Source organism: Ctenocephalides felis, unplaced genomic scaffold (genome assembly GCF_003426905.1).
Source record: "Ctenocephalides felis isolate EL2017-DRISC unplaced genomic scaffold, ASM342690v1 CF-g0.4_SCAFFOLD_03572, whole genome shotgun sequence".
Taxonomy (NCBI): Eukaryota; Metazoa; Arthropoda; class Insecta; order Siphonaptera; family Pulicidae; genus Ctenocephalides; species Ctenocephalides felis.
The window spans coordinates 252195-280133 of record NW_020539726.1 but is presented as its reverse complement, the minus strand read 5'-3'; the positions used below and the strand labels follow the sequence as shown (position 1 = coordinate 280133).

At 30.0% G+C, this 27939-nt stretch overlaps 11 non-coding genes across 11 annotated transcripts; all 11 read left to right on the top strand.

Moving 5' to 3' along the window:
- The first annotated feature begins 1259 nt into the window (after window positions 1-1259).
- On the top strand, window positions 1260-1343 carry Trnal-uaa. The gene has a single exon. It is a non-coding gene; the product is annotated as a tRNA-Leu (tRNA).
- Window positions 1344-2168: 825 nt separating this feature from the next.
- Window positions 2169-2252, top strand: Trnal-uaa. Its single transcript has one exon. It is a non-coding gene; the product is annotated as a tRNA-Leu (tRNA).
- A 237-nt stretch (window positions 2253-2489) lies between these two features.
- On the top strand, window positions 2490-2573 carry Trnal-uaa. The gene has a single exon. It is a non-coding gene; the product is annotated as a tRNA-Leu (tRNA).
- A 674-nt stretch (window positions 2574-3247) lies between these two features.
- On the top strand, window positions 3248-3331 carry Trnal-uaa. The gene has a single exon. It is a non-coding gene; the product is annotated as a tRNA-Leu (tRNA).
- Window positions 3332-8164: 4833 nt separating this feature from the next.
- On the top strand, window positions 8165-8248 carry Trnal-uaa. Its single transcript has one exon. It is a non-coding gene; the product is annotated as a tRNA-Leu (tRNA).
- An 826-nt stretch (window positions 8249-9074) lies between these two features.
- On the top strand, window positions 9075-9158 carry Trnal-uaa. The gene has a single exon. It is a non-coding gene; the product is annotated as a tRNA-Leu (tRNA).
- A 234-nt stretch (window positions 9159-9392) lies between these two features.
- On the top strand, window positions 9393-9476 carry Trnal-uaa. The gene has a single exon. It is a non-coding gene; the product is annotated as a tRNA-Leu (tRNA).
- A 673-nt stretch (window positions 9477-10149) lies between these two features.
- Window positions 10150-10233, top strand: Trnal-uaa. The gene has a single exon. It is a non-coding gene; the product is annotated as a tRNA-Leu (tRNA).
- Window positions 10234-16606: 6373 nt separating this feature from the next.
- On the top strand, window positions 16607-16690 carry Trnal-uaa. The gene has a single exon. It is a non-coding gene; the product is annotated as a tRNA-Leu (tRNA).
- A 1063-nt stretch (window positions 16691-17753) lies between these two features.
- Window positions 17754-17837, top strand: Trnal-uaa. Its single transcript has one exon. It is a non-coding gene; the product is annotated as a tRNA-Leu (tRNA).
- Window positions 17838-22312: 4475 nt separating this feature from the next.
- Window positions 22313-22396, top strand: Trnal-uaa. Its single transcript has one exon. It is a non-coding gene; the product is annotated as a tRNA-Leu (tRNA).
- The last annotated feature ends 5543 nt before the right edge of the window (window positions 22397-27939 follow it).

Sequence of the window (27939 nt, the reverse complement as noted above, 5' to 3'; positions counted from 1 at the left end):
GTACGTGGTAAGGTTGTCCGAGCGGTCTAAGGCGCCTGTTCGAACCCCCACACCTGACAAATTTGTATTTTTAATTACATGTATAAAAATATTATTAATTTGATTTGTTTTAATTTCATTAAACGGTGGTTCTATACAGAAATTCAGCTGTATACTGCAGAAGTTTTGCGTTTGAAATATTTAATTTGTTTTGTAATTATCATTAATTGATAGTTTTGAAAAAGTGTCTTGTTGGTGATCAGGTTGGGCAAGCGGTCTAAGGCGTCAGATTTAAATTCTATAAATAAATTTTTAATTAAATGTATAATGATATGAATTTAAATATTAATTAAACTGTGGTTCTATACAGAAATTCAGATGTTTATTGGCCGAGCGGTCTAAGTCGCCACATTTAAGCTCGGGTGCCCGATTGGGAGCGTGGATTGAACCCCACGCTGACATAGATTCGTTATATTATATTGTTGTATTATACATGTTTAATGCTATATCTTTATTAAATGTTGGCCAAGCGATATATGGCGCCTGGCTTAAGCTCTGGTTTCCGATTGGGAGCTTGGGTTCAAGCCCCACACGTGACAAATTTATATTTTTAATTACATGTATGAAAATATTATTAATTTTGTTTGTTTAATTTCATTAAACGGTGGTTCCATACAGAAATTCTGCCGTATATTGCAAAAGTTTTGCATTTGAAAATTTTAATTTGTGCTTTCTAATTATCAGCAAATTATAGTTTGGAAATACGTGGTCAGGTTGGCTGAGCGGTCTAAGTCGCCACATTTAAGCTCTGGTTCCCGATTGAGAGCATGTTGTTGTATTGTACATGTGTAATGCTATATCTTTATGAATTGTTGGCCAAGCGGTCTATGGCGCCTAGTTACCGATTGGGAGCATGGGTTCAAACGCCACACCTGACAAATTTGCATTTTTAATACATGTATAAAAATATTATTAATTGATTGTTTAATTTCATTTAACGGTGGTTCTATACAAAAATTCAGCTGTATACTGCAACATTTTTACTTTTGAAATATTTAATTAGTTATATAATTTTTAGATATTTAATTAGTTTTGTAATTAAATTGGTTCAATATAGAAATTATGCAGGATATTGCAGGAAGCTTTGCTTTTGAGATATTCGTTAAACGGTGGTTCTATACAGAAATTCTGCTGTATACTGCAAAATTTGTGTATTTGAACTTTTTTAATTTGTTTTGTAATTTTCAGGTAATTATTGTTTGAAAAATGTTTTGTACGTGGTCAGGTTGGCCGAGCGGACTAAGGCGCCAGATTTAAGCTCTGGTTCCCGATTGGGAGCGTGGGTTCGAACCCCACACCTGACAGAAATTCATTGTATTATATTGTTGAATTATACATGTATAATGCTTTATCTTTATTAATTGTTGGCCAAGCAGTCTATGGCGCCAGGTTTGAGCTCTGGTTTGCGATTGGGAGCGTGGTTTCAAACAAAAACCTGACAAAAATACATTTTTGATTGTATGTATAATATTATTAATTTAAATATTTATGCAACGGTGGTTCTATATAGAAATTATGAATGAGATTGCATGAAGCTTTGCTTTTGATATATTTTGTTCTGTAATTATAAGTTCACTACAGTTAGATAAAGAGAACTGTTGCATTTACAAAGTCAGGTTGGCCGAGCGACAAATTTGAATGCTTAATTACACTTATAAGCATATTATTAATTTGATATGTTTAATTTAATTAGACGGTAGTTCTATACAGAAATGCAACTGTATACTGCAAAATTATTGCACTTGAAACATTTAGTATGTAGTTATCAGCTAATTATAATTTGGAAAATGATCTGGTTAGCGAGAAATCTATGGCGCCCGATTTAAGCTCTGTTTCCGATTGGGAGCGTGGGTTCAAACCCCATACCTGACAAATTTGTATTTTTAATTACATGTATAACAATATTATTAATTTGATTTGTTTAATTTCATTAAACGGTGGTTCAATACAGAAATTCTGCTGTATACTGCAAAATTTTTGCTTTTGAATTATTTAATTAGTTTTGTAATTATCAGCTAATTATAGTTCCATAGGGCAATTCAGCTGTACATTGCAAATTTTTGTATTTGAAATTTGTACTTTGTTTTTTAATTTTCAGGTAATTTAATTGAAAAAAATGTTTGCACGTGGTCAGGTTGGCCAAGCGGTCTAAGGCGCCAGATTTAAGCTCTGGTTCCCGATTGGGAGCGTGGGTTCAAACCCCACACCTGACAAATTTGTAGTTTTCATTAAATGTATAAAAATATTATTAATTTGGTTTGTTTCATTTCATTAAACGGTGGTTCTATACAGAAATTCAGCTGTTCAATGCAAAATTTTTGCTTTTGAAATATTAAAGTAGTTTTATAATTATCAGCTAAATAAAGTTCCATTCCAATTTTTGTATTTGTGATTTGTAATTTGTTTTGTAATTATTAGCTAATTCTAGTTTGAAAAATGTTTCGAACGTGGTCAGGTTGGCCGAGCGGTCTAAGGCGCAAGATTTAAGCTCTGGTTCCCGATTGGGAGCGTGGGTTAGAACCCCGCACCTGACAAAAATAAAACTTTAGTTAAATGTATAAGATTATTAATTTAAATATTCATTAAACTGTGGTTCCTTACAGAAATTCTGCCATATATTGCTAAAGTTTTGCATTTGAAAATTTTAATTTGTACTTTCTAATTATCAGCAAATTATTGTTTGAAAATACGTAGTCAGGTCGGCTGAGCGATCTAAGTCGCCACATTTAAGCTCTGGTTCCCGATTGAGAACGTGGGTTCAAACCCCACATCTGACAAGTTTGTATTTTTAATTACATGTATAAAAATATTATTAATTTGATTTGTATAATTTCATTAAACGGTGGATCTATAGAGAAATTCAGCTGTATACTGCAAAATTTTTACTTTTGAAATATTTAATTAGATTTGTAATTTTGAAATATTTAATTAGTTTTGTAATTAAAATAGTTCTATATAGAAATTATGCAGGATATTGCAGGAAGCTTTGCTTTTGAGATATTCGTTAAACGGTGGTTCTATACAGAAATTCTGCTGTATACTGCAAAATTTTTGCTTTTGAAATATTTAATTAGTTTTGTAATTATCAGCTAATTATAGTTCCATAGGGAAATTCAGCTGTATATTGCAAAATTTTTGTATTTGAAATTTGTAATTTGTTTTGTAATTTTCAGGTAATTACAGTTTGAAAAAATGTTTTTTTTTCGTGGTCAGGTTGGCCGAGCGGTCTAAGGCGCCAGATTTAAGCTCTAGTTCCCGATTGGGAGCGTGGGTTCGAACCCCACACCTGACAAAAACAAATTTTTGAGTAATTGTATGATGTTATTAATTTAAATATTCGTTAAACTGTGGTTCTATACAGAAATTCAGCTGTGTACTGCAAAATTTTTGCTTTTGAAATATTAAATTAGATTTGTAATTATCAGCTAATTAAAGTTTCATTCCAATTTTTGTATTTGTGATTTTTAATTATCAGGTAATTCTAGTTTAAAAAAATGTTTCGAACGTGGTCAGGTTGGCCGAGCGGTCTAAGGCGCCAGTTCGAACCCTACACCTGACAAATTTGTATTTTTAATTACATGTATAAATATATTATTAATTTGATTTGTTTAATATTATTAAACGGTGGTTCTATACAGAAATTCAGCTGTATACTGCAAAATTTTTGCTTTTGAAATATTTAATTAGTTTTGTAATTAAATTGGTTCTATATAGAAATTATGCAGGATATTGCATGAAGCAATTAATTAGATTTGTTTAAGATCATTAAACGGTGGTTATATACAGAAATTCAGCTGTATACTGCAAAATTTTTGCTTTTGAAATATTTAATTAGTTTTGTAATTAAATTGGTTCTATATAGAAATTAGGCAGAATATTGCATGAAGCTTTGCTTTTGAGATATTTGTTAAACGGTATTCGTTTTGTAAATTTGAAATATTTAATTAGTTTTGTAATTAAATTGGTTCTATATAGAAATTATGCAGGATATTGCATGAAGCTTTGCTTTTGAGATATTTGTTTAAACGGTATTCGTTTGTAAATTTGAAATATTTATTAGTTTTGTATTTAATTGGTTCTATATAGAAATTATGCAGGATATTTTACGAAACTTTGCTTTTGAGATATTCGTTAAACGGTGGTTCTATACAGAAATTCTGCTGTATACTGCAAAATTTTTGCTTTTGAAATATTTAATTTGTTTTGTAATTACCAGCTAATTATAGTTCCATAGGGAAATTTAGCTGTATATCGCAAAATTTTTGTATTTGAAATTTGTAATTTGTTTTGTAATTATCAGGTAATTAATGATTGAAAAATTGTTTCGTACGTTGTTAGGTTGACCAGCGGTCTAAGTCGCCACATTTATGCTTTGGTTCCCGATTGGGAGCGTGGGTTCAAACCCCACATCTAACAAATTTAAATTTTTAAGTAAATGTATGATATTATTAATTTAAATATTCATTAAACTGTGGTTCTATACGATTTGAAATATTAAATTATTTTTGTAATTATCAGCTAATTATAGTTTCATAGGGAAATTCAGCTGTATATTGCAAAATTTTTGTATTTGAAATTTGTAATTTGTTTTGTAATTTTCAGGTAATTACAGTTTTAAAAAATGTTTTGTTTCGTGGTCAGGTTGGCCGAGCGGTCTAAGGCGCCATGTTTAAGCTCTGGTTCCCGATTGGGAGCGTGGGTTCGAACCCGCACCTGACAAAAATAAATTCTTGAGTATTTGTATGATATTATTAATTTAAATATTCATTAGGTGTGGTTCTATACAGAAATTCAGCTGTGTACTGCAAAATTTTTGCTTTTGAAATATTAAATTAGATTTGTAATTATCAGCTAATTAAAGTTTCATTCCAATTTTGTATTTGTGATTTTTAATTATCAGCTAATTCTAGTTTAAAAAATGTTTCGAACGTGGTCATGTTGGCCGAGCGTTTAAATATTCATTAAACTGTGGTTCCATACAGAAATTCTGCCGTATATAGCAAAAGTTTTGCATTTGAAAATTTTAATTTGTACTTTCTAATTATCAACAAATTATAGTTTGAAAATACGTGGTCAGGTTGGCTGAGCGGTCGAAGTCGCCACATTTAAGCTCTGGTTCCCGGTTGGGAGCGTGGGTTCAAACGCCACACCTGACAAATTTGTATTTGTAATTACATGTATAAATATATTATTAATTTGATTTGTTTAATTTCATTAAACGGTGGTTCTATACAGAAATTCAGCTGTATACTGCAACATTTTTACTTTTGAAATATTTAATTAGTTTTGTAATTTTGAAATATTTAATTAGTTTTGTAATTAAATTGGTTCTATATAGAAATTATGCAGGATATTTTATTAAGCTTTGCTTTTTGAGATATTCGTTAAACGGTGGTTCTATACAGAAATTCTGCTGTATACTGCAAAAATATTGCTTTTGAAACATTTAATTAGTTTTGTAATTATCAGCTAATTATAGTTCCATAGGGAAAATCACCTGCATATTGCAAAATTTTTGTATTTGAAATTTGTTTTGTAATTATCAGGAAATTACAGTTTGAAAAAGTGATTTGTACGTGGTTAGGTTAGCCGAGCGGTCTAAGGCGCCCGGGGCGTGGGTTCGAACCCCACACCTGACAAAAATGAATTTTTAATTAAATGTATGATATTATTAATTTAAATATTCATTAAACTGTGGTTCTATATAGAAATTCTGCTGTATATTGCAAAAGTTTTGCATTTGAAATTTTAATTTGTACTTTCTAATTATCAGAAAATTATAGATTGAAAAAAGGTGTGGTATGTGGTAAGGTTGGCCGAGCGGTCTAAGGCGCCAGTTCGAACCCCACACCTGACAAATTTGTATTTTTAATTACATGTATAAAAATATTATTAATTTGATTTGTTTAATTTCATTAAACGGTGGTTCTATACAGAAATTCAGCTGTATACTGCAGAAGTTTTGCGTTTGAAATATTTAATTTGTTTTGTAATTATGAGCTAATTATATATTGAAAATGTTCTTGTTGGTGATCAGGTTGGGCAAGCGGTCTAAGGCGCCAGATTGAACGTCTATAAATAAATTTTTAATTAAATGTATAATGATATGAATTTAAATATTAGCTAAACTGTGGTTCTATACAGAAATTCAGATGTTTATTGGCCGAGCGGTCTAAGTCGCAACATTTAAGCTCGGGTGCCCGATTGGGAGCGTGGGTTGAACCCTACACCTGACATAGATTCGTTATATTATGTTGTTGTATTGTACATGTGTAATGCTATATTTTTATTAATTGTTGGCCAAGCGGTCTATGGCGCCTGGTGTCCGATTGGGAGCATGGGTTCAAACCCCACACCTGACAAATTTGTATTTTTAATTACATGTATAAAAATTTTATTAATTTGATTTGTTTAATTTCATTAAACGGTGTATCTATACAGAAATTCAGCTGTATACTGCAAAATTTTTACTTTTGAAATATTTAATTAGATTTGTAATTTTGAAATATTTAATTAGTTTTATAATTTTTATATATTTAATTAGTTTTGTAATTAAATTGGTTCTATATAGAAAATATGCAGGATATTGCAGGAAGCTTTGCTTTTGAGATATTCGTTAAATGGTGGTTCTATACAGAAATTCTGCTGTATACTGCAATTTTTGCTTTTGAAATATTTAATTAGTTTTGTACCCCACACCTGACAAAAATAAATTTTTAATTAAATGTATAATATTATTAATTTAAATATTCATCAAACTGTGGTTCTATATAGAAATTCTGCTGTATATTGCAAAAGTTTTGTACTTGAAATTTTAATTTGTACTTTCTAATTATCAGCAAATTATAGTTTGAAAAAAGGTGTGGTCGTGGTAAGGTTGTCCGAGCGGTCTAAGGCGCCTGTTCGAACCCCACACCTGACAAATTTGTATTTTTAATTACATGTATAAAAATATTATTAATTTGATTTGTTTAATTTCATTAAACGGTGGTTCTATACAGAAATTCAGCTGTATACTGCAGAAGTTTTGCGTTTGAAATATTTAATTTGTTTTGTAATTATCAGTTAATTATAGTTTGAAAAAGTTCTTGTTGGTGATCAGGTTGGGCAAGCGGTCTAAGGCGCCAGATTTAAGGTCTATAAATAAATTTTTAATTAAATGTATAATGATATGAATTTAAATATTAATTAAACTGTGGTTCTATACAGAAATTCAGATGTTTATTGGCCGAGCGGTCTAAGTCGCCACATTTAAGCTCGGGTGCCCGATTGGGAGCGTGGATTGAACCCCACGTCTGACATAGATTCGTTATATTATATTGTTGTATTATACATGTTTAATGCTATATCTTTATTAAATGTTGGCCAAGCGATATATGGCGCCTGGCTTAAGCTCTGGTTTCCGATTGGGAGCTTGGGTTCAAGCCCCACACGTGACAAATTTATATTTTTAATTACATGTATGAAAATATTATTAATTTTGTTTGTTTAATTTCATTAAACGGTGGTTCCATACAAAAATTCTGCCGTATATTGCAAAAGTTTTGCATTTGAAAATTTTAATTTGTGCTTTCTAATTATCAGCAAATTATAGTTTGGAAATACGTGGTCAGGTTGGCTGAGCGGTCTAAGTCGCCACATTTAAGCTCTGGTTCCCGATTGAGAGCATGTTGTTGTATTGTACATGTGTAATGCTATATCTTTATGAATTGTTGGCCAAGCGGTCTATGGCGCCTAGTTACCGATTGGGAGCATGGGTTCAAACGCCACACCTGACAAATTTGCATTTTTAATTACATGTATAAAAATATTATTAATTTGATTTGTTTAATGTCATTTTAACGGTGGTTCTATACAAAAATTCAGCTGTATACTGCAACATTTTTACTTTTGAAATATTTAATTAGTTTTATAATTTTTAGATATTTAATTAGTTTTGTAATTAAATTGGTTCTATATAGAAATTATGCAGGATATTGCAGGAAGCTTTGCTTTTGAGATATTCGTTAAACGGTGGTTCTATACAGAAATTCTGCTGTATACTGCAAAATTTGTGTATTTGAACTTTTTTAATTTGTTTTGTAATTTTCAGGTAATTATTGTTTGAAAAAATGTTTTGTACGTGGTCAGGTTGGCCGAGCGGACTAAGGCGCCAGATTTAAGCTCTGGTTCCCGATTGGGAGCGTGGGTTCGAACCCCACACCTGACAGAAATTCATTGTATTATATTGTTGAATTATACATGTATAATGCTTTATCTTTATTAATTGTTGGCCAAGCAGTCTATGGCGCCAGGTTTGAGCTCTGGTTTGCGATTGGGAGCGTGGTTTCAAACAAAAACCTGACAAAAATACATTTTTGATTGTATGTATAATATTATTAATTTAAATATTTATGCAACGGTGGTTCTATATAGAAATTATGAATGAGATTGCATGAAGCTTTGCTTTTGATATATTTTGTTCTGTAATTATAAGTTCACTACAGTTAGATAAAGAGAACTGTTGCATTTACAAAGTCAGGTTGGCCGAGCGACAAATTTGAATGCTTAATTACACTTATAAGCATATTATTAATTTGATATGTTTAATTTAATTAGACGGTGGTTCTATACAGAAATGCAACTGTATACTGCAAAATTATTGCACTTGAAACATTTAGTATGTAGTTATCAGCTAATTATAATTTGGAAAATGATCTGGTTAGCGAGAAATCTATGGCGCCCGATTTAAGCTCTGTTTCCGATTGGGAGCGTGGGTTCAAACCCCATACCTGACAAATTTGTATTTTTAATTACATGTATAACAATATTATTAATTTGATTTGTTTAATTTCATTAAACGGTGGTTCAATACAGAAATTCTGCTGTATACTGCAAAATTTTTGCTTTTGAATTATTTAATTAGTTTTGTAATTATCAGCTAATTATAGTTCCATAGGGCAATTCAGCTGTACATTGCAAAATTTTTGTATTTGAAATTTGTAATTTGTTTTTTAATTTTCAGGTAATTTAATTGAAAAAATGTTTTGCACGTGGTCAGGTTGGCCAAGCGGTCTAAGGCGCCAGATTTAAGCTCTGGTTCCCGATTGGGAGCGTGGGTTCAAACCCCACACCTGACAAATTTGTAGTTTTAATTAAATGTATAAAAATATTATTAATTTGGTTTGTTTCATTTAAACGGTGGTTCTATACAGAAATTCAGCTGTTCAATGCAAAATTTTTGCTTTTGAAATATTAAAGTAGTTTTATAATTATCAGCTAAATAAAGTTCCATTCCAATTTTTGTATTTGTGATTTGTAATTTGTTTTGTAATTATTAGCTAATTCTAGTTTGAAAAAATGTTTCGAACGTGGTCAGGTTGGCCGAGCGGTCTAAGGCGCAAGATTTAAGCTCTGGTTCCCGATTGGGAGCGTGGGTTAGAACCCCGCACCTGACAAAAATAAAACTTTAGTTAAATGTATAAGATTATTAATTTAAATATTCATTAAACTGTGGTTCCTTACAGAAATTCTGCCATATATTGCTAAAGTTTTGCATTTGAAAATTTTAATTTGTACTTTCTAATTATCAGCAAATTATTGTTTGAAAATACGTAGTCAGGTCGGCTGAGCGATCTAAGTCGCCACATTTAAGCTCTGGTTCCCGATTGAGAACGTGGGTTCAAACCCCACATCTGACAAGTTTGTATTTTTAATTACATGTATAAAAATATTATTAATTTGATTTGTATAATTTCATTAAACGGTGGATCTATAGAGAAATTCAGCTGTATACTGCAAAATTTTTACTTTTGAAATATTTAATTAGATTTGTAATTTTGAAATATTTAATTAGTTTTGTAATTAAAATAGTTCTATATAGAAATTATGCAGGATATTGCAGGAAGCTTTGCTTTTGAGATATTCGTTAAACGGTGGTTCTATACAGAAATTCTGCTGTATACTGCAAAATTTTTGCTTTTGAAATATTTAATTAGTTTTGTAATTATCAGCTAATTATAGTTCCATAGGGAAATTCAGCTGTATATTGCAAAATTTTTGTATTTGAAATTTGTAATTTGTTTTGTAATTTTCAAGTAATTACAGTTTGAAAAAATGTTTTTTTTCGTGGTCAGGTTGGCCGAGCGGTCTAAGGCGCCAGATTTAAGCTCTGGTTCCCGATTGGGAGCGTGGGTTCGAACCCCACACCTGACAAAAACAAATTTTTGAGTAATTGTATGATGTTATTAATTTAAATATTCAATAAACTGTGGTTCTATACAGAAATTCAGCTGTGTACTGCAAAATTTTTGCTTTTGAAATATTAAATTAGATTTGTAATTATCAGCTAATTAAAGTTTCATTCCAATTTTTGTATTTGTGATTTTTAATTATCAGGTAATTCTAGTTTAAAAAAATGTTTCGAACGTGGTCAGGTTGGCCGAGCGGTCTAAGGCGCCAGTTCGAACCCTACACCTGACAAATTTGTATTTTTAATTACATGTATAAATATATTATTAATTTGATTTGTTTAATATTATTAAACGGTGGTTCTATACAGAAATTCAGCTGTATACTGCAAAATTTTTGCTTTTGAAATATTTAATTAGTTTTGTAATTAAATTGGTTCTATATAGAAATTATGCAGGATATTGCATGAAGCAATTAATTTGATTTGTTTAATATCATTAAACGGTGGTTATATACAGAAATTCAGCTGTATACTGCAAAATTTTTGCTTTTGAAATATTTAATTAGTTTTGTAATTAAATTGGTTCTATATAGAAATTATGCAGAATATTGCATGAAGCTTTGCTTTTGAGATATTTGTTTAAACGGTATTCGTTTTGTAAATTTGAAATATTTAATTAGTTTTGTAATTAAATTGGTTCTATATAGAAATTATGCTGGATATTGCATGAAGCTTTGCTTTTGAGATATTTGTTAAACGGTAGTCGTTTTGTAAATTTGAAATATTTAATTAGTTTTGTATTTAATTGGTTCTATATAGAAATTATGCAGGATATTTTACGAAACTTTGCTTTTGAGATATTCGTTAAACGGTGGTTCTATACAGAAATTCTGCTGTATACTGCAAAATTTTTGCTTTTGAAATATTTAATTAGTTTTGTAATTACCAGCTAATTATAGTTCCATAGGGAAATTTAGCTGTATATCGCAAAATTTTTGTATTTGAAATTTGTAATTTGTTTTGTAATTATCAGGTAATTAATGATTGAAAAATTGTTTCGTACGTTGTTAGGTTGACCAGCGGTCTAAGTCGCCACATTTATGCTTTGGTTCCCGATTGGGAGCGTGGGTTCAAACCCCACATCTAACAAATTTAAATTTTTAAGTAAATGTATGATATTATTAATTTAAATATTCATTAAACTGTGGTTCTATACGATTTGAAATATTAAATTATTTTTGTAATTATCAGCTAATTATAGTTTCATAGGGAAATTCAGCTGTATATTGCAATATTTTTGTATTTGAAATTTGTAATTTGTTTTGTAATTTTCAGGTAATTACAGTTTTAAAAAATGTTTTGTTTCGTGGTCAGGTTGGCCGAGCGGTCTAAGGCGCCATGTTTAAGCTCTGGTTCCCGATTGGGAGCGTGGGTTCGAACCCGCACCTGACAAAAATAAATTCTTGAGTATTTGTATGATATTATTAATTTAAATATTCATTAGGTGTGGTTCTATACAGAAATTCAGCTGTGTACTGCAAAATTTTTGCTTTTGAAATATTAAATTAGATTTGTAATTATCAGCTAATTAAAGTTTCATTCCAATTTTTGTATTTGTGATTTTTAATTATCAGCTAATTCTAGTTTAAAAAAATGTTTCGAACGTGGTCATGTTGGCCGAGCGTTTAAATATTCATTAAACTGTGGTTCCATACAGAAATTCTGCCGTATATTGCAAAAGTTTTGCATTTGAAAATTTTAATTTGTACTTTCTAATTATCAACAAATTATAGTTTGAAAATACGTGGTCAGGTTGGCTGAGCGGTCGAAGTCGCCACATTTAAGCTCTGGTTCCCGGTTGGGAGCGTGGGTTCAAACGCCACACCTGACAAATTTGTATTTGTAATTACATGTATAAATATATTATTAATTTGATTTGTTTAATTTCATTAAACGGTGGTTCTATACAGAAATTCAGCTGTATACTGCAACATTTTTACTTTTGAAATATTTAATTAGTTTTGTAATTTTGAAATATTTAATTAGTTTTGTAATTAAATTGGTTCTATATAGAAATTATGCAGGATATTTATTAAGCTTTGCTTTTTGAGATATTCGTTAAACGGTGGTTCTATACAGAAATTATGCTGTATACTGCAAAAATATTGCTTTTGAAACATTTAATTAGTTTTGTAATTATCAGCTAATTATAGTTCCTTAGGGAAAATCACCTGCATATTGCAAAATTTTTGTATTTGAAATTTGTTTTGCAATTATCAGGAAATTACAGTTTGAAAAAGTGATTTGTACGTGGTTAGGTTGGCCGAGCGGTCTAAGGCGCCAGGGGCGTGGGTTCGAACCCCACACCTGACAAAAATGAATTTTTAATTAAATGTATGATATTATTAATTTAAATATTCATTAAACTGTGGTTCTATATAGAAATTCTGCTGTATATTGCAAAAGTTTTGCATTTGAAATTTTAATTTGTACTTTCTAATTATCAGAAAATTATAGATTGAAAAAAGGTGTGGTATGTGGTAAGGTTGGCCGAGCGGTCTAAGGCGCCAGTTCGAACCCCACACCTGACAAATTTGTATTTTTAATTACATGTACAAAAATATTATTAATTTGATTTGTTTAATTTCATTAAACGGTGGTTCTATACAGAAATTCAGCTGTATACTGCAGAAGTTTTGCGTTTGAAATATTTAATTTGTTTTGTAATTATGAGCTAATTATAGTTTGAAAATGTTCTTGTTGGTGATCAGGTTGGGCAAGCGGTCTAAGGCGCTAGATTGAACGTCTATAAATAAATTTTTAATTAAATGTATAATGATATGAATTTAAATATTAGCTAAACTGTGGTTCTATACAGAAATTCAGATGTTTATTGGCCGAGCGGTCTAAGTCGCAACATTTAAGCTCGGGTGCCCGATTGGGAGCGTGGGTTGAACCCTACACCTGACATAGATTCGTTATATTATGTTGTTGTATTGTACATGTGTAATGCTATATTTTTATTAATTGTTGGCCAAGCGGTCTATGGCGCCTGGTGTCCGATTGGGAGCATGGGTTCAAACCCCACACCTGACAAATTTGTATTTTTAATTACATGTATAAAAATTTTATTAATTTGATTTGTTTAATTTCATTAAACGGTGTATCTATACAGAAATTCAGCTGTATACTGCAAAATTTTTACTTTTGAAATATTTAATTAGATTTGTAATTTTGAAATATTTAATTAGTTTTATAATTTTTATATATTTAATTAGTTTTGTAATTAAATTGGTTCTATATAGAAATTATGCAGGATATTGCATGAAGCAATTAATTTGATTTGTTTAATATCATTAAACGGTGGTTATATACAGAAATTCAGCTGTATACTGCAAAATTTTTGCTTTTGAAATATTTAATTAGTTTTGTAATTAAATTGGTTCTATATAGAAATTATGCAGAATATTGCATGAAGCTTTGCTTTTGAGATATTTGTTAAACGGTATTCGTTTTGTAAATTTGAAATATTTAATTAGTTTTGTAATTAAATTGGTTCTATATAGAAATTATGCAGGATATTGCATGAAGCTTTGCTTTTGAGATATTTGTTAAACGGTAGTCGTTTTGTAAATTTGAAATATTTAATTAGTTTTGTATTTAATTGGTTCTATATAGAAATTATGCAGGATATTTTACGAAACTTTGCTTTTGAGATATTCGTTAAACGGTGGTTCTATACAGAAATTCTGCTGTATACTGCAAAATTTTTGCTTTTGAAATATTTAATTAGTTTTGTAATTACCAGCTAATTATAGTTCCATAGGGAAATTTAGCTGTATATCGCAAAATTTTTGTATTTGAAATTTGTAATTTGTTTTGTAATTATCAGGTAATTAATGATTGAAAAATTGTTTCGTACGTTGTTAGGTTGACCAGCGGTCTAAGTCGCCACATTTATGCTTTGGTTCCCGATTGGGAGCGTGGGTTCAAACCCCACATCTAACAAATTTAATTTTTAAGTAAATGTATGATATTATTAATTTAAATATTCATTAAACTGTGGTTCTATACGATTTGAAATATTAAATTATTTTTGTAATTATCAGCTAATTATAGTTTCATAGGGAAATTCAGCTGTATATTGCAATATTTTTGTATTTGAAATTTGTAATTTGTTTTGTAATTTTCAGGTAATTACAGTTTTAAAAATGTTTTGTTTCGTGGTCAGGTTGGCCGAGCGGTCTAAGGCGCCATGTTTAAGCTCTGGTTCCCGATTGGGAGCGTGGCTTCGAACCCGCACCTGACAAAAATAAATTCTTGAGTATTTGTATGATATTATTAATTTAAATATTCATTAGGTGTGGTTCTATACAGAAATTCAGCTGTGTACTGCAAAATTTTTGCTTTTGAAATATTAAATATAATTAGATTTGTAATTATCAGCTAATTAAAGTTTCATTCCAATTTTTGTATTTGTGATTTTTAATTATCAGCTAATTCTAGTTTAAAAAAATGTTTCGAACGTGGTCATGTTGGCCGAGCGTTTAAATATTCATTAAACTGTGGTTCCATACAGAAATTCTGCCGTATATTGCAAAAGTTTTGCATTTGAAAATTTTAATTTGTACTTTCTAATTATCAACAAATTATAGTTTGAAAATACGTGGTCAGGTTGGCTGAGCGGTCGAAGTCGCCACATTTAAGCTCTGGTTCCCCCACGCCACACCTGACAAATTTGTATTTGTAATTACATGTATAAATATATTATTAATTTGATTTGTTTAATTTCATTAAACGGTGGTTCTATACAGAAATTCAGCTGTATACTGCAACATTTTTACTTTTGAAATATTTAATTAGTTTTGTAATTTTGAAATATTTAATTAGTTTTGTAATTAAATTGGTTCTATATAGAAATTATGCAGGATATTTTATTAAGCTTTGCTTTTTGAGATATTCGTTAAACGGTGGTTCTATACAGAAATTCTGCTGTATACTGCAAAAATATTGCTTTTGAAACATTTAATTAGTTTTGTAATTATCAGCTAATTATAGTTCCTTAGGGAAAATCACCTGCATATTGCAAAATTTTTGTATTTGAAATTTGTTTTGTAATTATCAGGAAATTACAGTTTGAAAAAGTGATTTGTACGTGGTTAGGTTGGCCGAGCGGTCTAAGGCGCCAGGGGCGTGGGTTCGAACCCCACACCTGACAAAAATGAATTTTTATTTAAATGTATGATATTATTAATTTAAATATTCATTAAACTGTGGTTCTATATAGAAATTCTGCTGTATATTGCAAAAGTTTTGCATTTGAAATTTTAATTTGTACTTTCTAATTATCAGAAAATTATAGATTGAAAAAAGGTGTGGTATGTGGTAAGGTTGGCCGAGCGGTCTAAGGCGCCAGTTCGAACCCCACACCTGACAAATTTGTATTTTTAATTACATGTATAAAAATATTATTAATTTGATTTGTTTAATTTCATTAAACGGTGGTTCTATACAGAAATTCAGCTGTATACTGCAGAAGTTTTGCGTTTGAAATATTTAATTTGTTTTGTAATTATGAGCTAATTATAGTTTGAAAATGTTCTTGTTGGTGATCAGGTTGGGCAAGCGGTCTAAGGCGCCAGATTGAACGTCTATAAATAAATTTTTAATTAAATGTATAATGATATGAATTTAAATATTAGCTAAACTGTGGTTCTATACAGAAATTCAGATGTTTATTGGCCGAGCGGTCTAAGTCGCAACATTTAAGCTCGGGTGCCCGATTGAGAGCGTGGGTTGAACCCTACACCTGACATAGATTCGTTATATTATGTTGTTGTATTGTACATGTGTAATGCTATATTTTTATTAATTGTTGGCCAAGCGGTCTATGGCGCCTGGTGTCCGATTGGGAGCATGGGTTCAAACCCCACACCTGACAAATTTGTATTTTTAATTACATGTATAAAAATTTTATTAATTTGATTTGTTTAATTTCATTAAACGGTGTATCTATACAAAAATTCAGCTGTATACTGCAAAATTTTTACTTTTGAAATATTTAATTAGATTTGTAATTTTGAAATATTTAATTAGTTTTATAATTTTTATATATTTAATTAGTTTTGTAATTAAATTGGTTCTATATAGAAATTATGCAGGATATTGCAGGAAGCTTTGCTTTTGAGATATTCGTTAAATGGTGGTTCTATACAGAAATTCTGCTGTATACTGCAATTTTTGCTTTTGAAATATTTAATTAGTTTTGTAATTATCAGCTAATTATAGTTCCATAGGGAAATTCAGTTGTATATTGCAACATTTTTGTATTTGAAATTTGTAATTTGTTCTGTAATTTTTAGGTAATTACAGTTCGAAAAAATGTTTTGTTTCGCGGTCAGGTTGGCCGAGCGGTCTAAGGCGCCAGATTTAAGCTCTGGTTCCCGATTGGGAGCGTGGGTTCGAACCCCACACTTGACAAAAATAAATTTTTGAGTAAATGTATGATATTATTAATTTAAATATTCATTAACCTGTGGTTCTATACAGAAATTCAGCTGTGTACTGCAAAACTTTTGCTTTTGAAATATTAAATTAGATTTGTATTTATCAGCTAATTAAAGTTTCATTCGAATTTTTGTATTTGTGATTTGTAATTATCAGCTAATTCTAGTTTAAAAAAATGTTTCGAACGTGGTCAGGTTGGCCGAGCGGTCTAAGGCGCCAGGTTTAAACTCTGGTTACCGATTGGGACATATTTGTATTTTTAATTACATGTATAAAAATATTATTAATTTGATTTGTTTAATTTCATTAAACGGTGGTTCCATACAGAAATTCTGCCGTATATTACAAAAGTTTTGCATTTGAAAATTTTAATTTGTGCTTTCTAATTAGCAGCAAATTATGGTTTGATAACACGTGGTCAGGTTGGCTGAGCGGTCTAAGTCGCCACATTTAAGCTCTGGTTCCCGATTGGGAGAAATTTGTATTTTTAATTACATGTATATAAATATTATTAATTTGATTTGTTTAATATCATTAAACGGTGTTTCTATACAGAAATTCAGCAGTATACTGCAAATTTTTTGCTTTTGAAATATTTAATTAGTTTTGTAATTAAATTGGTTTTATATAAAAATTATGCAGGATATTGCACGAAGCTTTGCTTTTGAAATATTCATTAAACGGTATTCGTTTTGTAAATTTGAAATATTTAATTAGTTTTGTATTTAATTGGTTATATATTTTGAAATATTTAATTAGTTTTGTAATTAAATTGGTTCTATATAGAAATTATGCAGGATATTTTATGAAGCTTTGCTTTTTGAGATATTAGTTAAACGGTGGTTTTATACAGAAATTCTGCTGTATAGTGCAAAATTATTGCTTTTGAAATATTTAATTAGTTTTATAATTATCATCTAATTATAGTTCCATAGCAAAATTCACCTGCATATTGCAAAATTTGTGTATTTGAACTTTTTTAATTTGTTTTGTAATTTTCAGGTAATTACAGTTTGAAAAAATGTTTAGTTTCGTGGTCAGGTTGGCCGAGCGGTCTAAGGCGCCAGATTTAAGCTCTGGTTCCCGATTGGGAGCGTGGGTTCGAACCCCACACCTGACAAAAATAAATTTTTGAGTAATGAAATATTTAATTAGTTTTATAATTTTTATATATTTAATTAGTTTTGTAATTAAATTGGTTCTATATAGAAAATATGCAGGATATTGCAGGAAGCTTTGCTTTTGAGATATTCGTTAAATGGTGGTTCTATACAGAAATTCTGCTGTATACTGCAATTTTTGCTTTTGAAATATTTAATTAGTTTTGTACCCCACACCTGACAAAAATAAATTTTTAATTAAATGTATAATATTATTAATTTAAATATTCATTAAACTGTGGTTCTATATAGAAATTCTGCTGTATATTGCAAAAGTTTTGTATTTGAAATTTTAATTTGTACTTTCTAATTATCAGCAAATTATAGTTTGAAAAAAGGTGTGGTTCGTGGTAAGGTTGTCCGAGCGGTCTAAGGCGCCTGTTCGAACCCCACACCTGACAAATTTGTATTTTTAATTACATGTATAAAAATATTATTAATTTGATTTGTTTAATTTCATTAAACGGTGGTTCTATACAGAAATTCAGCTGTATACTGCAGAAGTTTTGCGTTTGAAATATTTAATTTGTTTTGTAATTATCAGTTAATTATAGTTTGAAAAAGTTCTTGTTGGTGATCAGGTTGGGCAAGCGGTCTAAGGCGCCAGATTTAAGGTCTATAAATAAATTTTTAATTAAATGTATAATGATATGAATTTAAATATTAATTAAACTGTGGTTCTATACAGAAATTCAGATGTTTATTGGCCGAGCGGTCTAAGTCGCCACATTTAAGCTCGGGTGCCCGATTGGGAGCGTTGATTGAACCCCACGTCTGACATAGATTCGTTATATTATATTCTTGTATTATACATGTTTAATGCTATATCTTTATTAAATGTTGGCCAAGCGATATATGGCGCCTGGCTTAAGCTCTGGTTCCCGATTGGGAGCGTGGGTTCGAACCCCACACCTGACAAAAACAAATTTTTGAGTAATTGTATGATGTTATTAATTTAAATATTCAATAAACTGTGGTTCTATACAGAAATTCAGCTGTGTACTGCAAAATTTTTGCTTTTGAAATATTAAATTAGATTTGTAATTATCAGCTAATTAAAGTTTCATTCCAATTTTTGTATTTGTGATTTTTAATTATCAGGTAATTCTAGTTTAAAAAAATGTTTCGAACGTGGTCAGGTTGGCCGAGCGGTCTAAGGCGCCAGTTCGAACCCTACACCTGACAAATTTGTATTTTTAATTACATGTATAAATATATTATTAATTTGATTTGTTTAATATTATTAAACGGTGGTTCTATACAGAAATTCAGCTGTATACTGCAAAATTTTTGCTTTTGAAATATTTAATTAGTTTTGTAATTAAATTGGTTCTATATAGAAATTATGCAGGATATTGCATGAAGCAATTAATTTGATTTGTTTAATATCATTAAACGGTGGTTATATACAGAAATTCAGCTGTATACTGCAAAATTTTTGCTTTTGAAATATTTAATTAGTTTTGTAATTAAATTGGTTCTATATAGAAATTATGCAGAATATTGCATGAAGCTTTGCTTTTGAGATATTTGTTAAACGGTATTCGTTTTGTAAATTTGAAATATTTAATTAGTTTTGTAATTAAATTGGTTCTATATAGAAATTATGCTGGATATTGCATGAAGCTTTGCTTTTGAGATATTTGTTAAACGGTAGTCGTTTTGTAAATTTGAAATATTTAATTAGTTTTGTATTTAATTGGTTCTATATAGAAATTATGCAGGATATTTTACGAAACTTTGCTTTTGAGATATTCGTTAAACGGTGGTTCTATACAGAAATTCTGCTGTATACTGCAAAATTTTTGCTTTTGAAATATTTAATTAGTTTTGTAATTACCAGCTAATTATAGTTCCATAGGGAAATTTAGCTGTATATCGCAAAATTTTTGTATTTGAAATTTGTAATTTGTTTTGTAATTATCAGGTAATTAATGATTGAAAAATTGTTTCGTACGTTGTTAGGTTGACCAGCGGTCTAAGTCGCCACATTTATGCTTTGGTTCCCGATTGGGAGCGTGGGTTCAAACCCCACATCTAACAAATTTAAATTTTTAAGTAAATGTATGATATTATTAATTTAAATATTCATTAAACTGTGGTTCTATACGATTTGAAATATTAAATTATTTTTGTAATTATCAGCTAATTATAGTTTCATAGGGAAATTCAGCTGTATATTGCAATATTTTTGTATTTGAAATTTGTAATTTGTTTTGTAATTTTCAGGTAATTACAGTTTTAAAAAATGTTTTGTTTCGTGGTCAGGTTGGCCGAGCGGTCTAAGGCGCCATGTTTAAGCTCTGGTTCCCGATTGGGAGCGTGGGTTCGAACCCGCACCTGACAAGAATAAATTCTTGAGTATTTGTATGATATTATTAATTTAAATATTCATTAGGTGTGGTTCTATACAGAAATTCAGCTGTGTACTGCAAAATTTTTGCTTTTGAAATATTAAATTAGATTTGTAATTATCAGCTAATTAAAGTTTCATTCCAATTTTTGTATTTGTGATTTTTAATTATCAGCTAATTCTAGTTTAAAAAAATGTTTCGAACGTGGTCATGTTGGCCGAGCGTTTAAATATTCATTAAACTGTGGTTCCATACAGAAATTCTGCCGTATATTGCAAAAGTTTTGCATTTGAAAATTTTAATTTGTACTTTCTAATTATCAACAAATTATAGTTTGAAAATACGTGGTCAGGTTGGCTGAGCGGTCGAAGTCGCCACATTTAAGCTCTGGTTCCCGGTTGGGAGCGTGGGTTCAAACGCCACACCTGACAAATTTGTATTTGTAATTACATGTATAAATATATTATTAATTTGATTTGTTTAATTTCATTAAACGGTGGTTCTATACAGAAATTCAGCTGTATACTGCAACATTTTTACTTTTGAAATATTTAATTAGTTTTGTAATTTTGAAATATTTAATTAGTTTTGTAATTAAATTGGTTCTATATAGAAATTATGCAGGATATTTTATTAAGCTTTGCTTTTTGAGATATTCGTTAAACGGTGGTTCTATACAGAAATTCTGCTGTATACTGCAAAAATATTGCTTTTGAAACATTTAATTAGTTTTGTAATTATCAGCTAATTATAGTTCCTTAGGGAAAATCACCTGCATATTGCAAAATTTTTGTATTTGAAATTTGTTTTGTAATTATCAGGAAATTACAGTTTGAAAAAGTGATTTGTACGTGGTTAGGTTGGCCGAGCGGTCTAAGGCGCCAGGGGCGTGGGTTCGAACCCCACACCTGACAAAAATGAATTTTTAATTAAATGTATGATATTATTAATTTAAATATTCATTAAACTGTGGTTCTATATAGAAATTCTGCTGTATATTGCAAAAGTTTTGCATTTGAAATTTTAATTTGTACTTTCTAATTATAGATTGAAAAAAGGTGTGGTATGTGGTAAGGTTGGCCGAGCGGTCTAAGGCGCCAGTTCGAACCCCACACCTGACAAATTTGTATTTTTAATTACATGTATAAAAATATTATTAATTTGATTTGTTTAATTTTATTAAACGGTGGTTCTATACAGAAATTCAGCTGTATACTGCAGAAGTTTTGCGTTTGAAATATTTAATTTGTTTTGTAATTATGAGCTAATTATAGTTTGAAAATGTTCTTGTTGGTGATCAGGTTGGGCAAGCGGTCTAAGGCGCCAGATTGAACGTCTATAAATAAATTTTTAATTAAATGTATAATGATATGAATTTAAATATTAGCTAAACTGTGGTTCTATACAGAAATTCAGATGTTTATTGGCCGAGCGGTCTAAGTCGCAACATTTAAGCTCGGGTGCCCGATTGGGAGCGTGGGTTGAACCCTACACCTGACATAGATTCGTTATATTATGTTGTTGTATTGTACATGTGTAATGCTATATTTTTATTAATTGTTGGCCAAGCGGTCTATGGCGCCTGGTGTCCGATTGGGAGCATGGGTTCAAACCCCACACCTGACAAATTTGTATTTTTAATTACATGTATAAAAATTTTATTAATTTGATTTGTTTAATTTCATTAAACGGTGTATCTATACAGAAATTCAGCTGTATACTGCAAAATTTTTACTTTTGAAATATTTAATTAGATTTGTAATTTTGAAATATTTAATTAGTTTTATAATTTTTATATATTTAATTAGTTTTGTAATTAAATTGGTTCTATATAGAAAATATGCAGGATATTGCAGGAAGCTTTGCTTTTGAGATATTCGTTAAATGGTGGTTCTATACAGAAATTCTGCTGTATACTGCAATTTTTGCTTTTGAAATATTTAATTAGTTTTGTAATCATCAGCTAATTATAGTTCCATAGGGAAATTCAGTTGTATATTGCAACATTTTTGTATTTGAAATTTGTAATTTGTTTTGTAATTTTCAGGTAATTACAGTTCGAAAAAATGTTTTGCTTCGTGGTCAGGTTGGCCGAGCGGTCTAAGGCGCCAGATTTAAGCTCTGGTTCCCGATTGGGAGCGTGGGTTCGAACCCCACACCTGACAAAAATAAATTTTTGAGTAAATGTATGATATTATTAATTTAAATATTCATTAAACTGTGGTTCTATACAGAAATTCAGCTGTGTACTGCAAAACTTTTGCTTTTGAAATATTAAATTAGATTTGTATTTATCAGCTAATTAAAGTTTCATTCGAATTTTTGTATTTGTGATTTGTAATTATCAGCTAATTCTAGTTTAAAAAAATGTTTCGAACGTGGTCAGGTTGGCCGAGCGGTCTAAGGCGCCAGATTTAAACTCTGGTTACCGATTGGGACATATTTGTATTTTTAATTACATGTATAAAAATATTATTAATTTGATTTGTTTAATTTCATTAAACGGTGGTTCCATACAGAAATTCTGCCGTATATTGCAAAAGTTTTGCATTTGAAAATTTTAATTTGTGCTTTCTAATTAGCAGCAAATTATAGTTTGGTAACACGTGGTCAGGTTGGCTGAGCGGTCTAAGTCGCCACATTTAAGCTCTGGTTCCCGATTGGGAGAAATTTGTATTTTTAATTACATGTATATAAATATTATTAATTTGATTTGTTTAATATCATTAAACGGTGTTTCTATACAGAAATTCAGCAGTATACTGCAAATTTTTTGTTTTTGAAATATTTAATTAGTTTTGTAATTAAATTGGTATTATATAGAAATTATGCAGGATATTGCATGAAGCTTTGCTTTTGAAATATTCATTAAACGGTATTCGTTTTGTAAATTTGAAATATTTAATTAGTTTTGTATTTAATCTTATATATAAAAATGGATCGCAAAATGTGTTGGTAAGCGCATAACTCAACAACGCTTGGACCAATTTGGCCAATTCCTTTTTTAAAGTGTTCGTTGAAGACCAAGGATGGTTGTTACGGCGAGAAAAAAACGAATAATTGCCGGGAAAACCCTAAAAACAGCCCTTTTCTTCTTTAATCGAGTAGGCAACGCAATTTGTAAAAAAAAACAATGATCTATGTCATGACATTTTGTGTAGTTTTTGATAATAAAATTTTGAATATATTTATATAAACATAGAAATCTTTCTATTAATCAAGCTATATTGGCAGCCAAAACATTGATGTAAATTAATTAAATTTCAAAATTCAAGAACAAATTACAGGCGAAACAGTTGATTCGGCAACTAACCAAGACGATCCACCGGAGTTTTTAAACTCGCTGGATTTGCTAGGATTGTCACCTCACAATCTTCAATTATAGGTTGGATCGGCAATTATAATGTTGCGAAACATCGACCAACTATATTCAAAGGATGGTATAAAAGAGCAGAAGATGTTCTCGCACCATGCATCCCAATGCGTTTCCAGTGCGTTTATGTTATCATTAAGTGTTTGTGTATTAATTTAGAAAACCCATGTTTCTCACATGGAAAATCGTATGTTGTTTGTTCCCATATTGAAAAACCATCAGATTTATTTGTCTATGCGCCAGGTAATCAAACAAAAAACATCGTTTATCACAAAGCACTACAATGAAAATTGAACTGATTTTTGAATTATGATTTACATTATTAAAATTACTTACTTTTAAATGCTTATAGTCTTTTATTTAATTATTTTTAATTCACACCGAATTATTACCAGGGTGAGGGTTCTGTTCAGAATAATTTTTTGCAAAGAATAGAAAAAAGGTAGGCACAAAACACCGTCACATTACAATTTTTTTTGACAGGACGAAGTCTGTCGGGCCGGCTAGTTGGTTATATATTTTGAAATATTTAATTAGTTTTGTAATTAAATTGGTTCTATATAGAAATTATGCAGGATATTTTATGAAGCTTTGCTTTTTGAGATATTCGTTAAACGGTGGTTCTATACAGAAATTCTGCTGTATACTGCAAAATTATTGCTTTTGAAATATTTAATTAGTTTTATAATTATCAGCTAATTATAGTTCCATAGCGAAATTCACCTGCATATTGCAAAATTTTTGTATTTGAAATTTGTAATTTGTTTTGTAATTCTCAGGTAATTACAGTTTGAAAAAATGTTTAGTTTCGTGATCAGGTTGGCCGAGCGGTCTAAGGCGCCAGATTTAAGCTCTGGTTCCCGATTGGGAGCGTGGGTTCAAACCGGTGTGGACCTGACAAATTTGTATTTGTAATTACATGTACAAATATATTATTAATTTGATTTGTTTAATTTCATTAAACGGTGGATCTATACAGAAATTCAGCTGTATACTGCAACATTTTTACTTTTGAAATATTTAATTAGTTTTGTAATTTTGAAATATTTAATTAGTTTTGTAATTAAATTGGTTCTATATAGAAATTATGCAGGATATTTTATTAAGCTTTGCTCTTTGAGATATTCGTTAAACGGTGGTTCTATACAGAAATTCTGCTGTATACTGCAAAATTATTGCTTTTGAAATATTTAATTAGTTTTGTAATTATCAGCTAATTATAGTTCCATAGGGAAAATCACCTGCATTTTGCAAAATTTTTGTATTTGAAATTTGTTTTGTAATTATCAGGTAATTACAGTTTGAAAAAGTGATTTGTACGTGGTTAGGTTGGCCGAGCGGTCTAAGGCGCCAGGAGCGTGGGTTCGAACCCCACACCTGACAAAAATAAATTTTTAATTAAATGTATGATATTATTAATTTAAATATTCATTAAGCTGTGGTTCTATATAGAAATTCTGCTGTATATTGCAAAAGTTTTGCATTTGAGATTTTAATTTGTACTTTCTAATTATCAGAAAATTATAGTTTGAAAAAAGGTGTGGTACGTGGTAAGGTTGGCCGAGCGGTCTAAGGCGCCAGTTCGAACCCCACACCTGACAAATTTGTATTTTTAATTACATGTATAAAAATTTTATTAATTTGATTTGTTTAATTTCATTAAACGGTGTATCTATACAGAAATTCAGCTGTATTCTGCAAAATTTTTACTTTTGAAATATTTAATTAGATTTGTAACTTTGAAATATTTAATTAGTTTTGTAATTAAATTGGTTCTATATAGAAATTATGCAGGATATTTCATGAAGCTTTGCTTTTGAGATATTCGTTAAACGGTGGTTCTATACAGAAATTCTGCTGTATACTGCAAAATTTTTGCTTTTGAAATATTTAATTAGTTTTGTAATTATCAGCTAATCATAGTTCCATAGGGAAATTCAGCTGTATATTGCAAAATTTTTGTATTTGAAATTTGTAATTTGTTTTGTAATTATCAGGTAATTACAGTTTGAAAAAATGTTTTGTTTCGTGGTCAGGTTGGCCGAGCGGTCTAAGGCACCAGATTTAAGCTCTGGTTCCCGATTGGGAGCGTGGTTTCAAACCTCTCACCTGATAAATTTGCGTTTTTAATTACATGTATAAATATATTATTAATTTGATTTGTTTAATTTCATTTTAACGGTGGTTCTAAACAGAAATTCATCTGTATACTGCAACATTTTTACTTTTGAAATATTTAATTAGTTTTATAATTTTTATATATTTAATTAGTTTTGTAATTAAATTGGTTCTATATAGAAATTATGCAGGATATTGCAGAAAGCTTTGCTTTTGAGATATTCGTTTAATGGTGGTTCTATACTGAAATTCTGCTGTATACTGCAATTTTTGCTTTTGAAATATTTAATTAGTTTTGTAATTATCAGCTAATTATAGTTCCATAGGAGAATTCAATTGTATATTGCAACATTTTTGTATTTGAAATTTGTAATTTGTTTTGTAATTTTCAGGTAATTACAGTTTGAAAAAATGTTTCGTGGTCAGGTTGGCCGAGCCTCTGGTTACCGATTGGGACATATTTGTATTTTTAATTACATGTATAAAAAATATTATTAATTTGATTTGTTTAATTTCATTAAACGGTGGTTCCATACAGAAATTCTGCCCTATATTGCAAAAGTTTTGCATTTGAAAATTTTAATTTGTGCTTTCTTATTATCAGCAAATTATAGTTTGAAAACACGTGGTCAGGTTGGCTGAGCGGTCTAAGTCGCCACATTTAAGCTCTGGTTCCCGATTGGGAGCGTGGGTTCAAACCCCACACCTGACAAATTTGTGTTTGTAATTACATGTATAAATATATTATTAATTTGATTTGTTTAATTTCATTAAGCGGTGGTTCTATACAGAAATTCAGCTGTATACTGCAACATTTTTACTTTTGAAATATTTAATTAGTTTTGTAATTTTGAAATATTTAATTAGTTTTGTAATTAAATTGGTTCTATATAGAAATTATGCAGGATATTTTATTAAGCTTTGCTTTTTGAGATATTCGTTAAACGGTGGTTCTATACAGAAATTCTGCTGTATACTGCAAAATTATTGCTTTTGAAATATTTAATTAGTTTTGTAATTATCAGCTAATTATAGTTCCATAGGGAAAATCACCTGCATATTGCAAAATTTTTGTATTTGAAATTTGTTTTGTAATTATCAGGTAATTACAGTTTGAAAAAGTGATTTGTACGTGGTTAGGTTGGCCGAGCGGTCTAAGGCGCCAGGAGCGTGGGTTCGAACCCCACACCTGACAAAAATGAATTTTTAATTAATTGTATGATATTATTAATTTAAATATTCATTAAACTGTGGTTCTATATAGAAATTCTGCTGTATATTGCAAAAGTTGTGCATTTGAAATTTTAATTTGTACTTTCTAATTATCAGAAAATTATAGTTTGAAAAAAGGTGTGGTACGTGATAAGGTTGGCCGAGCGGTCTAAGGCGCCAGTTCGAACCCCACACCTGACGAATTTGTATTTTTAATTACATGTATAAAAATATTATTAATTTGATTTGTTTAATTTCATTAAACGGTGGTTCTATACAGAAATTCAGCTGTATACTGCAGAAGTTTTGCGTTTGAAATATTTAATTTGTTTTGTAATTATGAGCTAATTATAGTTTGAAAATGTTCTTGTTGGTGATCAGGTTGGGCAAGCGGTCTAAGGCGCCAGATTGAACGTCTATAAATAATTTTTTAATTAAATGTATAATGATATGAATTTAAATATTAGCTAAACTGTGATTCTATACAGAAATTCAGATGTTTATTGGCCGAGCGGTCTAAGTCGCCACATTTAAGCTCGGGTGCCCGATTGGGAGCGTGGGTTGAACCCCACACCTGACATAGATTCGTTATATTATATTGTTGTATTATACATGCTAATGCCATATCTTTATTAATTGTTGGCCAAGCGGTCTACGGCGCCTGGCTTAAGCTCTTGGTTCCGATTGGGAGCTTGGGTTCAAACCCCACACCTGACAAATTTGTGTTTTTAATTACATGTATGGAAATATTATTAATTTTGTTTGTTTAATTTCATTAAACGGTGGTTCCATACAGCTCCATTTTGCATTTGAAGATTTTAATTTGTGCTTTCTAATTATCAGCAAATTATAGTTTGAAAATACGTGGTTAGGTTGGCTGAGCGGTCTAAGTCGCCACGTTAAAGCTCTGGTTCCCGATTGGGAGCGTGGGTTCGAACCCCACACTTTACAGAGATTCGTTATATTATGTTGTTGTATTGTACATGTTTAATGCTATATCTTTAT